This window comes from Pan troglodytes, chromosome 15, assembly GCF_028858775.2.
Source record: "Pan troglodytes isolate AG18354 chromosome 15, NHGRI_mPanTro3-v2.0_pri, whole genome shotgun sequence".
Taxonomy (NCBI): Eukaryota; Metazoa; Chordata; class Mammalia; order Primates; family Hominidae; genus Pan; species Pan troglodytes.
Window position 1 is genome coordinate 21,820,372 of NC_072413.2, and position 17,019 is coordinate 21,837,390.

A 17,019-nucleotide genomic window follows, 5' to 3' on the forward strand; every position below is an offset into this window, starting at 1 on the left:
CTGGCCCAACTGCCCCACCTTATCCCTTCACAGTCTCCCCCAGGTCTGCCTGGTCTATGGACAGCACCCTCACCCCAGGTTGGGCTTTCTCAGTCCCTGACCTTGTCGGGACTTTTTCTGGCTGCTTTTCTAGGCACAGCTCAGTGGCTCTGCTTTGAAAGCACTTGCCAGTCCAACACAGCTACCCCTGAAACACACAAAACAAACTTTGTTGAAACTTTACAACTATAAAAATGACACCCAAGATCTCCTACCCAATCACGTTATTCTCCTTTGTTCAGTTCTTTCCAAGGGGTGTGTATATGTGTATAATATATATTTTTTGTATGGCTGCTGTGTGTAGATATATATGTACATAATCTCATAAAACACCAATTAGCACTTCATATTCTTACAATCTTATATTTCATAAATGGGGATAATAATATTGCTAACCTATGGGTTTGCTGTCAGATAACTTAATACAGTGATATAGTTTAAATATGTGTCCCCCCAAATCTCATGTTGAAATGTAATCCTCAGTGTTGGAGGTGGGGACTGGTGGGAGGTGTTTAGGTCCTGGGAGTAGATTTCTCATGAATGGTTTAGCTCCATCCCCTTGGTGCTGTCCTCACCATAGTGTGTGTGTTCTCTCAAGATCTGGTTGTTTAAAAGCATGTGGCACTCTCTCCCTGTCTTGCTCCCGCTCTTGCCATATGACATGCCTTCTCCTGCTTTGCCTTCTGCCATGAGTAAAAGTTCCTTGAGGCCTTCCCTGAAGCTGAGCAGATACTGTAAAGCTTGCAGAACTGTGAGGCAATTAAATCTCTTTTCTTCGTAAATTACCAGTACCAGTCTCAGGTACTTCTTCATAGCAATGCAAGAATGGCATAATACATACAGAGATTCTCAAACTTGTTCATGCTGCAGAATCACACAGAAGCTTTGTTAGGACACATTTGCTTGGCTGGGTGCAGTGGCTCACGCTTGTAATCCCAGGACTTTGGGAGGCTGAGGCAGGCAGATCATTTGAGGTCAGGAGTTTGAGACCAGCCTGACCAACATGGTGAAACCCCATCTGTATGAAAAATACAAAAAAAATTGGCTGGTGTGGTGGTGCATGCCTATAATCCCAGCTACTTGGGAGCCTGAAGCAGGAGAATCACTTGGGCCTGGGAGGTGGAGACTGCAGTAAGCCGAGATTGCATCACTGCACTCCAGCCTGGGATGCCTGAATTTGCATACCAGATGCTACTGGATTGAGGACCACACCTTGAGAACCACTGAATTAATGCATGTAAAGTGCTCAGAATAGTGCCTGGCATGTAGTAAATGCCCAATAAATGGAGCTACGGAGCTATTCATTTGCTATTTCTGAGTAAAAATATTAACATTTACTTGTTTGATATTTAGATTGTTTATAGTTTTAAATAACATTGTTATTGAGATATAATTCATGTGCCATAAAATTTACCATTTTACAATATACGATTCAGTAGTTTTTAGTATATTCAGAGTTGTGCAAGCATCACCACTATCAAATTTTAGAACATTTTCATCACCCCCAAAAGAAATACCATACCTATTAGTAGTTACTCCTCTTTCCCACTGACTCCCTGTTTGTAGTTTTTTTGAACTTGTAAATAAAGTATCTCTAAACATAAGTACACATGGCTTCTTTTTATTTTGAATGATTTCAATAGAACAAATTCTAGGAGACGAATTCCTTAGTCAAAAATTATGAATATGTTTACATATAACCACTCTTTGAAAGCATTAATTTACAATCATTGTGGCTTTTTTTCCTGCTGTTGCTTTTCATTGTTAGCATATTGCTTATTCTTACATCGCTTCAGTTTCCTTAAGTTGATGTCACCAGAATATGAGGTCCTTGGGGTTGAGAACTGTAATATTTTCATCTTTGTGTCCCCTAGGGCTACACTACTGAGTGTGGTAGTCACTAGCCAAACATGGCTGTTGGGTACTTGAAATGTGTCTAGTGCAACTGAGACACTGAATTTTTCATTTAGTTAAAATTTAAAATGAAGGGAGATCAATTTATTTTCAACAAAGATTCCAAAACAATTATTTGAGGAAATGGTGCTGGATACACACATGCAAAAAGATACATTTAGACCACACCCCACACTATACACAAAAATAATGTAAAACAGTTCAGAGACTTACATGTAAGATCTAAAACTTACAATTTTTGGAAGAAAACATAGGAAAAGTCTTTGGTTAGGAAACAAGTTTTTACATACAATACCAAAAGCATAATCCACAAAAGACAAAATTGTAAGTAGGACTTCATCAAAGTTGAAAGATTTTGTGCTTCAAAAGATGTCACTAAGAAGATTAAAATTTTAAAAAGAAAATTAAAATCTAAGCCACAGACTGGAAGAAAATACTTGCAAATCATATTTCTAATAAAGGACTTGTGTTAAGAATAGATAAAGAACAATTACAACTCAATAATAACACAAGAAAACTTTAAAATAGTCAAAAGGCTTATAGACTTAAAGTCAGCTAATTAGCAAGGTTAAAGAAAGAAAAGATTTATAGATATCTCAACAAAGATATGCAAATGTATAATAAGCACACGAAATATGCTCAACATCATCAATCATTATAGAAATTCTAATTAAAACCTCAATGAGATACCACTTCATACCCATTAGTGTGACTATAATAAAAAAGAAAGGCAATAATAAATTGTGGCTAGGATGTGGAGAAACCAAAACTCTCCAACATTGCTGGTGAGAATGTAAAATGCAACAGCTACTTTGGAAAACAGTTTGAACTTTTCTTAAAAGCTTAACTGACATACATGTACCGAATAACTCAGCCATCCACTTTTGGGTATTTACTCAATGAGAAGAAAGTATATATCCACACAAAGACTTATATAAACAAGTTCAAACAAGCGTTTATTCATAAACGCTTGGATATTATTCATAATATCTAAAAAGTGGAAATAATCCCAATGTTTATCATTAGGTGAATAGATAAACAAAATGTGGTATATCCATACAATGGAATATTATTCAGCAATAAAAAGGAATGAGTACTGATACATGTTATTAATGTAACATGGATTAACCTCAAAAACATGCTAAATGAAAGAATCCAGATGAAAAGGCCACATATTTTATGATTCCATTTATATGAAACGTCCAGAAAAGGAAAATCTATGAAGACAGAAGGCAGTGGCTGCCTGAAGCTGGTGGTGGAAATGGCAATGGACTGCAAATGGGTGTAAGGGATCCCTTTGGAGCATTGGGAATGCTCTAAATTGGATTGTGGTGATGCTTGCACAAATGTAAATTTTCCTTAAAAATAATTGAATTGTATAAAGGGGTGAATTTTATGCTATGTAAATTATACCACAATAAAGCTCTTAAAAAACTAAAGCAGTGTAAAATACTTTCCGTAAAACACAGCTTTGTTGTTTTGGTAGGATTGTTTTACTTTAACGATCAACATAAGATATTGTCGTATTATAGTAACATATCAAGAATATGTGTTGTTTCTAGTGTATACACAAACATCACCAAACTAGTTGTTGTCAATAGATTGATTTGCTCCAGTGCGTTTTTTTCACCCTAATTTAACATTATAATGTGTTTATTTGAATATTTGATATAGATAGCATGGTTATAGTGATACCTATGTAGAGTCATAATTGGTAATTAAATTGAAATACTTATTATTTTAATTTAATAAATATAACATTTTTATAGTTGAAAAATAAGTATGTACAAAATGTTTTAGTTTAAAACGAAGGCATGTTACTAACATAGAATCTAGTGGGAACACTTCTGATTGTGAACACTCCAACATGTAAAGAGATTATAAGTCGGTCACTCTCATTCTCAAAGCAAGAAGAAAGCTGAACTGAAAACCTACAACTTTTCTTAGTTCTAGCAGAGAATTTTGGCTACAGGACAAACTATCACCCTGAAAACTGGAGAGACGGGTGAATACAGAGAATACAAGCCAGCTTACCTGAAGCAGGAGGTGCTGGAACCAGTAACTGACAGGAACACCTAAATGGTAACTTCGATGAATTGCCAGAGGCTGAGCGTGAATTCGCTTGAGAGTTAAAAACTCCTGGGAGCCCATTCTAAGGGGAGAACCCACATGAGTTTCATGAGTTTTACCTCCCACCAGGTTCTCATGATGAAGAATGGAGAGAAATATCCTTATGTTTGGCAGGGCGAGGGTAAAGTGACCATTTAGAAATAAAACCAGAGCTTTCTCCACAACTAAGGCCTATCCAGCAGGGGGAAAGCCTTCGCCGATGTCTTCTTTTACTTGGGGAAAGGGAAATTTTCTAGCTCCATCTCATTCTGGACTTCCTGTCTCACATATGAGGTAAAAAACAAAACAAAACAGAAAAATACCCTAAGAAACAATTCATTCTGGACTTCTTATCTCACATATGAGGTACAAAACAAAACAAAACAAAAAAATACCCTAAGAAGCAATTATGAAGGTTACAGTCTAGAGTCACAGGCCCACTAAAATACTGAGCTCCAATCATAGGACTATAGAATGCTCTCCTACCCCGTATCTTGCTACCACATCAACAGGACTCCTGAATAGTAAAAGTGGATTATAGCTGACAGGGCTGCAAGGCTTAGATTCTATTTACGAAGGAATTTCTAGGGAAACTCAAAGACAACAGAGGAGGCAAACACAAGGACTTTAGAAGAAATTAAAATCTTTGACACCTACTGCTGCAGCAAACTAAACACAGTCTAACTCCTGGTCAGATAAAAATAAAAATAAAACTTCACACAAAGTCTACCTCAATTCCTATTACCATGTCTGCTTTCAGCAAAAAATTACAAGGCATGCTAAAAGACAAGAAAAAACACAATCCAAAGAGACATAGCCAGCATCAGAACTAGACTCAGATGTGGCAGAGATTTTGGTATTATCTGTTTTAAAATGTACTGAAGATTTTGTTTTAATCAAGTATGGTAAAATGACAAACATGGAGACAACTGCCTTGAAAGAAGAGTTTATTACAGTTCTTAAGAGGAGGGGACAACTCATGCCACACAGGGCCAGATGGAGAAGCATCCGGTTCAGTCAGGAGGTAGACAGAGGGAGAAAAGCATGGACACAAGCCTTTATTGTGTTTTCCACAGAAAAGGAAGGCAGGGCAAGGTAAATAGCTTAACTTTGACCAGTCTGGACAATTTTAGCAGGCTCTGTGTTACAGCAGTGATCTCTAGTTGTCTGGTCTCTGGCCCTGGGATTAATTAGGGCAGGGGAAATACTGGCTTGGTGTGCAAGAGTTAGATAAAGGAGGTGGTTAGGGATATAAGCTTTGGATTGGTTGGTTTTCTGGATGCTCATGGGCAAGTTGTTTACTGCCTCTAGAAATTAGTTAGCTCTGGAAGAGGCAGTCTTTCCAGGATTAGCAGGCCCCTAAGATGTCAAAACCTCATAAAATACAGAAAATTAAGAAACATGATTAAGACATTATTGGAGTGGAAATTTAAATTAACTATGATTAATATGCTAAGGACTCTAATGAAAAAAAGTGGATAATATTCAAGAACAGATGGGTAATGTAAAGCAGAGAGATGAGAACTCTAGGAAAGAATCAAAAGGAAATGTTAGAGTCAAAAACACTGACCAAAAAGAAGAATGCCTTGATGGATTAGTAGACTGGACATGGCTGAGGAAATATTCAAAGAGCTTGAAGATATGTCAATAGAAACTTCCCAAACTGAAATGCAAAAAGAAAAGTAACAATATTCGAGAACTGTGGGACAATTACAAAATATGTAATTATGTGTAATGGAAATACCAGAAGGAGAAGGAAATGGGCAGAATAAATATTTGAAGTAATAATGGCAGGCTGGGTGCAGTGGCTCACTCCTGTAATCCCAGCACTTTGGGAGTCCGAGGCGAGTGGATCACAAGGTCAGGAGTTCAAGACCAGCCTGACCAACATGGTGAAACCTTGTCTCTACTAAAAATACAAAAATTAGCCGGGTGTGGTGGTGGGTGCTTATAGTCCCAGCTACTCAGGAGGCTGAGGCAGGAGAATCGCTTGAACCTGGGAGGCAGAGGTTGCAGTGAGAGAGCACGCCACTGCACTCCAGTCTGGTGACAGAGCGAGACTTCATCTAAAAAAAAAAAAAAAAAAAAAAAAAAAAAAAAGCTGAGAATTTTTTTAAATTAATGACAGAAACCAAACCATAAATGCAGGAAGATTAGAAAAAAATATCAAAGCAGGATAAATACCAAAAAAACCCTACACCTGGGCATATCATATTCAAATTGCAAAAACCAAAGACAAAGAGAAAATCTCAAAGAAGAGAAAAAAATTACCTATAGAGGAACGGATAAGAATGAAAATGTAATTTCTTGTCAGAAATCTGCATGCAAAAAGAGAGTAAAGTGAAATATTTAAAGTGTTGAAAAAAAAATCCACCAAACTAAAATTGTGTATACAATGAAATTATCTCTCAAAAGTGAAGAGAAAATAAAGACTTCCTCAGGGGACCCTTTCTATTTTGGAGAATGGAGGCTACTCCAATTTAAAAAAAAAAAAAAGTTCTCAAACAAACAAAAGTGAGGGAATCTGTCACCAGCAGACCTGCCTCTCAAGAAATGCTAAAAGACAATTACATAAATCAGAAACTTGCATCTACATAAAGAAAGAAGAACATCAGAGAAGGCAAAAGATGAAGATAAAATAAATCTTTTTCTTAATCCTATCAGATCTAATAGATAACTGTTTGTTCAAAGTAATAATAGCAGCAATGGATTGGGTGATTAGAGCACATGAACAAGTGGTTCGATGAATTATAGCGATGTTAGTAGAGAAGGGAGGGAGGAATTAGGAATACTCTGTTATATTATAAGGTACCTGCATTAACCGTGAGACAGAATATTATTTGAAAGTGGATTTCGATTAGTTGTAAATGTATATTGCAAATCCTAAGGCAACCACTAAAAAATTTTTGTAAGAAGTGTAAATGGGGCTGTGCATGTTGGCTCACGCCTGTAATCCCAGCACTTGGGAGGCCAAGGTGGGTGGATCACCAGAGGTCAGGAGTTCGAGACCAGCCTGGGCAATGTGGGAAAACCCCGTCTCTACTAAAAATACAAAAATTAGCTGGGCATAGTGGCGCACGCCAGTAATCCCAGCTACTTGGGAGGCTGAGGCAGGAGAATCGCTTGAACCTGGGAGGCAGATGTTGCAGTGAGTTGAGATCGTGCCATTGCACTTCAGCCTGGGAGACAAGAGTGAAACTCCATCTCAACAAACAAACCCAGAAGTGTACGTGATATAGTGATATGATAAGAAATATATATTTGGTCTTTATCCCTGGTTTCTGATACAGAGCTCCTAGTGTAATACAATAAATTAATATTTTATTTTTGTCCCCAGTTCCTCACACAGAGTAGCTCGGATCCTTGGAATATCCAGGGTGATAGAGGTGGTAGTTATTGTTATTAATAGTAAGCACCTTACAACCATACCTGGTCTTATGTTGATGAAGTGACCCTTGGAGGATGGGGGCTGACTGGCAGAGGGACAAACTATGTGATTAGAGGGCTATGGTTTGAATGTATGTGTCCCTGCAAAATTCATGTGTTGGACTATAGCTCCCACAAGATGACATTATTAAGAGTTGGGGACCTTGGGAGTGACCAGGCCATGAGAGCTCCTCCTTGTGGATGAGATTAGTACCCTTATAAAACAGCCTGAGGGAGAACATTCATCCCTTTCGCCCTTCTGCTCTTTTGCCAAGTGAGGACACAACATATGTCCCCTCCAGAGGATGGAGCCACAGCCACAAAGCACCTTCTTGGAAGCAGAAAGCAAGCCCTTGCCAAACACCAAGTCAGCCAGTGCCTTCATCCTGGACTTCCTAGCTACCAAAACAGTGAGAAATAAATTTTTTCTTTTATTTTTTGGGACGGAGTTTCGCTCTTGTTGCCCAGGCTGGAGTGCAATGGTGCGATCTCGGCTTCCTGCAACCTCTGCCTCCCGGGTTCAAGCGATTCTCCTGCCTCAGCCTCCTGAGTAGCTGGGATTACCAGCACGCACCACCACGCCCAGCTAATTTTGTATTTTTAGTAGAGACGGGGTTTCTCCATGTTGGTCAGGCTGGTCTCAAACTCCTGGCCTCAGGTGATCTGCCCGCCTCAGCCTCCCACAGTACTGGGATTACAGGCATGAGCCACTGCGCCAGGCCAATAAATTTCTATTATTTATAAATTACCCAGTCTGTGATGGTTTTGTTGCAGTGGCAGAATGGATTAAAACAGGTTGGAACTTTCAGCACCCACCCCCTCTGCCCAACTTCCAGAGAAGGGAGAGAGGCTAGAGATTGAGTTAATCACAATGGCTAATGACTTAATCAATCATGCCTATGTAATGGAACCTCCATAAAAACCTCAAATGATGAGGTTGAGAAGGTTTCCAGGTTGGAGAACACATCCATATGCTGGGAGGAGGGTGCACCTCAACTCCATGGGGACAGAAGCTCCTGTGTGCAGGACCTATCTGGACTTTGCTCTATGTGCCTTTTCAGTGATTCATCTGTATCCTTTATGATAGCCTTCATAATAAACTGGTAAAGGTAAGTAAAGAGATTCCCTGCGTTCTGTGAGCCATTAAAACAAATTACTGAGTCTGAGGAGGGGGTCATGGGAATCCTCAATTTGTAGTCCAGTGAGAGAGAAGTGTGGGTAACCTGGGGATCCATTACTTGTAACTGGCATCTGATGTGGAGGTGGGGCAGTCTTGTGGGACTAAGTCTTTAACCTGTGGGATTTGTGCTAACTCCAGGTAGTTAGTATCAGAATGGATTAAATTTTAGCATGCTTAGCTAAATTGCTCTGTGTGAAAACCCTACATATTTGGTATCAGAAGTCTTGTGAGTAGAGAAACAGTTTTCCTTTAGATATGCTGAGTGGAGAGAAAATGGAATCCCATAAAATGCTCAATTAAAACCAGAGAAGGCAGAAAAAGAGGGAAGAATTTTTAAAAAACAAAAAAGTGTAGTGAATACAAAACAATTACACACATGGTAAATACATAATTCAAATATATCAATAATCACTTTAAATGTGAGTGATTATAAATGTCACCATGGATGGCAATAGCAATTTGCAGTAGCAAAGCAAAATGGGGAAAAAAAAGTTGTTCCTTGTGTAAAAAAATTTTAAGATAATAAAATGGACAAAATATTAAGAGAAACTTTCAATAAATACGTAGTGAACTTGATTTTTAAATTTCTGTTCAATAATCAAAATGAATTGATAAAATTAGTCTCCTGAAATCAAAATTAAATGTCCAAAAATTAAAAAAAAATTAACAGAATCTGAGCTTGTAACTTTATTGAGCAATAAAATGGCTTAGATTCTTACACAAAAAAGAAAACCATTTTTAGATGGAGATGTAAAAGAATCTGTTGTTTCAGTTATGAAAATTTTGTCAGAAAATTATAGGGAAAAGTCTAGAAAAATTTTTTTTAATGCAGGCTCTCCAATTGAAGACAAAACAGTTGCTATAGAATTCAAGACACCTCTAACAAAGTCAAAATTCAAATGATTCAGGCCGGAAGTGGTGGCTCACGCCTGTAATCCCAGCACTTTGGGAGGCCGAGGCGGGCTGATCAGATGAGGTCAGGAGTTCAAGACCAGCCTGGCCAACATGACGAAACCCTGTCTCTACTAAAAATAAAAAAAATTAGCCAGGAGTTGTGGTGTATGCCTGTAATCCCAGCTACTCGGGAGGCTGAGGCATGAGAATTGATTAAATCCGGAGGCAGAGGTTGCAGTGAGCCAAGATCATACCACTGCACTCCAGCCTGGGTGACAGAGTAAGACTCTGTTTCAAAAAAAAAAAATTCAAGTGATTCAAAATTTCAAAAATTGCAAGTACTTTTCTTTAGCTTTAGATGAATTATGCAGTATGAGATACTGCCCAATTAATACTTTAGGCTTTTTGTTTTGTTTTGTTTTATTGGTCTCAAAAGACTTCTAAATTTACAAAGAAATATGTGGCTCCCCCCCAAATTGAATTCATGGCATAGAATAATTTTGCTAGATATAAAAAGTTTGGTTTATATCAAAATGGATGGCGCTCCAGCCATGTCAGGTTAAAAGTTCAAATGTATTGGAATTTTAAAACAAGAGACTGGTGTTTCCATTATTGTTTTATCATACCACATGATACATATTTAAAATATTTGTGTTCAACTTTCTGAAACAGACTGTATGAAAAATTCATGGATATGGTTGTTAAAAATTTCTCAGCACTTCCCAACTCATGTTTATGAGGCCAATATTACCCTGACATCAAAACTAGACGAAGATATCACAAGAAAAGAAAAATACAGAGCAATATTTCTTATGAATATAGATGTAAAGGTTCTTAACAAAATATAAGCAAATTGCATCCATCAGCACATAAAAAGGATTATATACCATGACCAACTAGGATTTACACCAGGAATGTAAGGCTAGCTTAACATTTGAAAGTCAATTAATGTAACACACAGTAGCAAGAGAATCAAGAACAAAAATCACATGATCATCTCAATAGACATAGAAAAAGCACTTGGCAAAATACAACACCTTTTCAGGATAAAAACACTTAACAAACTAGGAATAGAAGGAAACTTCCTCAGCCTGATAAAGGGCATTTATTGAAACTCCACAGTTAACATAATACTTAATAGCGAAAGACTTAATGTTTTCCCCATAAGATCAGGAGTAGGAAGCCTAGGATGTCCACTGTTGCCACTTCTATTCAACATTGTATTGGAGTCAGGGCAATTAGGCAAGGCAATGAGATCAAAGGCATCCAGAATGGAAAGGAGGAAGTAAAATTCTATTTGCAGATGACATGATTTTATATATAGAAAATTCTAAGGAATCCACTAAAACACAATTAGAATAATAAATGAGTTCAGCTAGGCCAGGCGCGGTGGCTCATGCCTAGAATCCCAGCACTTTGGGAGGCCAAGGCGGGCGGATCACCTGAGGTCAGGAGTTCAAGATCAGCCTGACCAACATGGTGAAACCCTGTCTCTACTAAAAATATAAAAACTAGCCGGGCGTGGTGGTGGACGCCTGTAATTCCAGCTACTCGGGAGGCTGAGGCAGGAGAATTGCTTGAACCCAGGAGACGGAGGTTGCAGTGAGCCGACACAGTGCCACTGCACTCCAGCCTCGGTGACAGAGTGAGACTTTGTCTCAAAACAAAACAAAACACAACAAAAAAAAAACATAAATGATTTCAGCAGAGTTGCAGGGCACAAGATTAATATACAAAAATCAATTGGATTTCTACATACTGGCAATGAACAATCAAAAAATAAAATTAAAACACAGTTCCATTTACAATAGGATCTGCAATAGCTGAATAATGGCCATCCCAAAATACCAAGTCCTAATCTCTAGAACCTGGAAATGTTACCTTATAAGAACAAAGGGTCTTTACAAATGTGATAAAATCAAGGAGTTTACCTTAGAGAGATTATTCTGGATTATCCAAGTGGGCCCTAAATCCAATCACAAGTGTCCTTATAAAACAGAGGCAGAGGAGATTTGACAACACAGAAGAGTAGGCAATGTGACCAAGGAGGCAGAGACTGGAGTGACATGGCCACAAGTCAAGGAATGCTGTCAGCCATCAGCTTGAAAGGGTCAAAGAACAAGTTCTCCTCTAGAGCCTCCAGAGGGAGTGTGGCCCCGTTGACACCTTGATTTCAGACAAATTCAACTGATTTTGAACCTTTAGCCTCCTGGATGATGACATAATAAATTCCTGTTGTTTTAAGCCACCAAGTTTATGGTGATTTGTAAAAGCAGTCATAGGAACATAATATGACATGAAAAATAATTTTGAAAACATAGCAATAAATTTAGCAGAAGAAATGCAAAACTTACACCCTAAAACCTACAAAATATTGTTGAAAGAAATTAAAGAAGACCTAAACAAGTGGAAAGATGTCTCATGTTCATAGATCTGAAGGCTTAATGTAATTAACATGGAAGTACTCTCCAAGTGGATCTACAGATTCACTGCAATCCCTATCAAAATGCCAGTTGTCCTTTTTGGACAAAAATTGACAAGCTGATCGTAAAATTCATATGGAAATGCAAGGGACCCAGAATAGCCAAATAATATTGAAAAATAACAAAATTGTTAGACTGGGTATTGTGGTTCACGCCTGTAATCCCAGCACTTTGGGAGGCTGAGGCGGGTGGATCGCTTGAGGCCAGGAGTTCAAGACCAGCCTGGTCAAAATGGCAAAGCTCTGTCTCTATTAAAAAAACTAATAACAAAATTGGAGGACTTACATTTCCTAATTTCAAAACTTATTACAAATATACAGTAATCAAGATAGTGTGGTACTGGCATCAAGACAGACATACAGATTAATGGAATAGAATTGAGAGTCCAGAAATACACATGTACATTTATAGCCAATTGATTTTTTTTTTTTTGAGACAGGGTCTCACTCTGTTGCCTACTCTGAAGTTCAGTGGCACAATCTTGGCTCATTGCAATCTCCACTTCCTGGATTCAAGCTATTCTCCTGCCTCAGCCTCCTGAATAGCTTAGACTACAGGTGTGTGCCACCACACATGGCTAATTTTTCTATTTTATTTTTTTGGTAGAGACAGGGTTTCATCATGTTGCTCAGGCTGGTCTTGAAATCCTGACCTCAAGTGATCTGCCCGCTTTGGCCTCTCAGAATGCTGGGATTATAGGTGTGAGCCACTGCACCTGGCCATTTATGCCCAGTAGATTTTTAACAAGGGTCCCAAGACCCTTGAGGAAATGATCAACAAGGAAAGAATAGTCTTCTCAAAAAATGTTGCTGGAACAACTGAATATTCACATGCAAAGGAATGAGGGCAGACCCCTACTTCACACCACACACAAAAATTGACTTTTTTTTAAATTATTATACCTTAAGTTTTAGGGTACATGTGCACAATGTGCAGGTTAGTTACATATGTATACATGTGCCATGCTGGTGTGCTGCACCCATTAACTCATCATTTAGCATTAGGGATATCTCCTAATGCTATCCCTCCCCCCTCCCCCCACCCCACAACAGTCCCCAGAGTGTGATGTTCCCCTTCCTGTGTCCATGTGTTCTCATTGTTCAATTCCCATCTATGAGTGAGAACACGCGGTGTTTGGTTTTTTGTCCTTGCGATAGTTTACTGAGAATGATTTCCAATTTCATCCATGTCCCTACAAAGGACATGAACTCATCATTTTTTATGGCTGCATAGTATTCCATGGTGTATATGTGCCACATTTTCTTAATCCAGTCTATCATTGTTGGACATTTGGGTTGGTTCCAAGTCTTTGCTATTGTGAATAGTGCTGCAATAAACATACGTGTGCATGTGTCTTTATAGCAGCATGATTTATAGTCCTTTGGGTATATACCCAGTAATGTGATGGCTGGGTCAAATGGTATTTCTAGTTCTAGATCCCTGAGGAATCGTCACACCGACTTCCACAATGGTTGAACTAGTTTACAGTCCCACCAACAGTGTAAAAGTAAAGTGGATCTTACATTAGGTCTTTGATCCATTTTGAGTCAATTTTTGAACTCTTAGGAGGAAACATAAGTGTCAATCTTCATGAACTTGTTGCCTAAGCAACAATTTCTTAGATATGATACCTAAAGCACAAGCAACACTCTGCCCCCACCCCCCAGAAAAAGGTAAATTGGACTTCATAAAAATTAAAATCTTGGCCAGGCATGGTGGCTAACACCTGTAATCCCAGCACTTTGGGAGGCCGAGGCAGGAGGATTCCTTGAACCAAGAGTTTGAGACTAGCCTGGGCAACATGGCAAAAATCTGTCCTGTGAAAAAAAAGAACCCCACAAAAATTAGTCGGGCATGGTGGTACATACCTGTAGTCCCAGCTATGGGGGGCTGAGGCTGCAGGATCACTTGAGGCAGGGAGGTCAAGGATGTGGTGAGCTGAAATCATGCTGGTGCACTCCAGCCCAGGTGACAGCACGAGACACTGTCTCAAAAAAAAAAAAAAAAAAAAAAAAGAGGAGAAAAAAATAAAAAAAGGCCAAGCATCGTGGCTCACACCTGTAATCACAGCACTTTGGGAGGCTGAGGCAGGTGGATTGCTTGAGGTCAGGAGTTCAAGACCAGCCTGGCCAACATGGTGAAACCCCGTCTCTACTAAAAGTACAAAAAATTAGCCAGGCATGGTGGTGCATGCCTGCAATCCCAGTTACTCGGGAAGCTGAGGCAGGAGAATCGCTTGAATCCGGGAGGTGGAGGTTGCAGTGAGCCAAGATCGTGCCACTGTACTCCAGCCTGAGTGACAGAGCGAGACTCCATTTCAAAAAGCAAAACAAAACAAACCAAACTTAAACAATTTTGTCCTCCAAATAATACCATTAAGCAAGTGAAAAGACAAAACAAAGTGGGAGAAAATATTTGCAAATCATGTATCTAATAAGGGGCTTGTGTCTAGAATATGGAAAGAACTCTTACGACCAATAATAAAAAGACAACTCAATTTAAAAATGATCTGAACAGACAGTTCTTTTTTTTTTTTTTTTTTGAGACGGAGTCTTGCTCTGTCACCCAGGCTGGAGTGCAGTGGCGCAATCTCGGCTCACTGCCATCTCCGCCTCCTGGGTTGGGTTCAAGCAATTCTTCTGCCTCAGCCTCCCGAGAGCTGGGACTACAGGCATGTACCACCACACCCAGCTAATTTTTGTATTTTTAGCAGAAACGAGGGCTGGTCTTGAACTCCTGACCTCGTGATCCGCTCTCCTCGGCCTCCCAAAGTGCCGGGATTACAGGCGTGAGCCACCATGCCCAGCCGACAGTTCTTCAAAGATACTCACGTGGCCCATGAGCACATGAAAAGATGTCCAACATCGTAAGACATTAGGGAAATGCAAATCAAAACCTCAATAAGACACCGGAGTAACTCACTAGAGTAACTATAATTAAGACTATAGATTATAGCAGATGTTGGCAAGGATGTGGAAAAATTGGAACTGTTTTATTGCTGGTGGAAATGTAAAATAGAGCAGCCCTTTGGAAAACAGTCTGGCAGTTCCTCAAATGGTTAAACATAGAGTTACTGTATGACCCAGCAACTCTACTCCTAGATGTAAACCCAAAAGAATCGAAAACATATGTTCCCATAGGAATTTGGCTACAAATGTTTATAGCAGCACTACTTAGCCAGAACGTGGAAACAACCCAAATGCCCATCAACTGATGAATGGATAAATAAAATGAAGTATATCTATACCATGAAATATTAGTCAGCAGTAAAAAGGAATAAAGTAGTGGTATACACTACAATATGGATAAACCTTGACAACATTATGCTAAGTGAAAGCAGCCAGTCACAAAAGACTACACATTGCATAATTCCACATTAAGGATATGTTCAGAATAGACAAAGCTACAGGGATACAAAGTTGATTAGTGGTTGTCTAGAGCTGAGGGTTAGAGGGCTGGGAAAAAAAGGGGAAGTGACTACTAATGGATACTGGGTTTTTTTTGGAACATTGTAAAAATGTTCTAAAATTATTATGGTTATATTTGCACAACTCTGTGAATATACTAAAAGCCACTGAATTCTATGATTTTTTAAATCAAAACAATTTTTTTTTTTTTTTTTGTAGAGATGGGTTTCACTATGCTCCCCAGGCTGGTCTCAAACTCCAGGCTTCAAGTGATCCTCCTGCCTCAGCCTCCCAAAGTGCTGGGATTACAGGTGCAAGCCACCATGCCCAACCCCACTGAACTGTATCCTTTAAATAGTGAATTGTATGATATGTATATTAAATCTCAGTATAGCTGTTAAAAATTTTTCTCAGTATATACTTGAAATATTATGGACGATTGCCAGTTTATGAAACTGTTGAAAGAAATAGAAGACAATAAATTTAATGATCTTGTATTCTTTGCCAATGCTTGTTGGTTGAGTGGTAGAAGAGCTTTACAAAGATTTATTGTACTGTTAGCTCCAAGATTCTCTTGTAACAAAAGGAATGACTGTGTCAGGGCTCAGAAAACGATACTCCACAGTATGGCACTTTGGCATGCTAAGCACTTTGAACTAAAGGAGACTGGAAGGCCTTAGAAGCAGCCTCAGAAGCAAAGTATTTCTCTGACCTTCTCCTGCCCTCTTGTCTGCTGCCCTTCCTTCTGCTGCAAGGCAAGCCATAGAAACTAGAATTCTGGCTGGGAGTGGTGGCTCACACCTGTAACCCCAGCACTTTGGAAGGCTGAGGTGGGCAGATCACTTGAGGCCAGGAGTTTGAGACCAGCCTGGCCAATGTGATGAAACACCATCTCTACTAAAAATACAAGAATTAGCTGGGCATCGTGGCAGAGGCTGCAGTGGGCAGAGATCGTGCCATTGCACTCCAGTCACTCCAGCCTCAGCAACAGAGCGAGAATCTGTCTAAAAAACAAAAAACAAAGGCCGGGCGCGGTGGCTCATGCCTGTAATCCCAGTACTTTGGGAGGCCAAGGCTGGTGGATCACAAGGTCAGGAGTTCGAGACCAGCCTGGCCAATGTGGTGAAACCCCGACTCTACCAAAAATACAAAAAAAAATTAGCCAGGCGTGGTGGCGCATGCCTGTAATCCCAGCTACTCAGGAGGCCGAGGCAGGAGAATTGCTTGAATCCAGGAGGTGGAGGTTGCAGTGAGCTGAAATCACGCCACTGACTCCAGCCTGGCAACAGAGCAAGACACCGTCTCAAAAAAAAAAAAAAAAAAAAAAAAAAAGAAAAAAAAGAATTAGAATTCGTCTTCCCTAATGCAGGTTGTAAAAACTGGAACCCCAGGGCTGGGTGTGGTGGCTTATGCCTGTAATCCCAGCACTTTGGGAGGCCGAGGTGGGTGGATCATGAGGTCAGGAGTTTGAGACCAACCTGGCCAATACGGTGAAACCCTATCTCTACTAAAAATACAAAAATTAGCTGGGCATGGTGGCATATGCCTGTAATCCCAGCTACTCAGG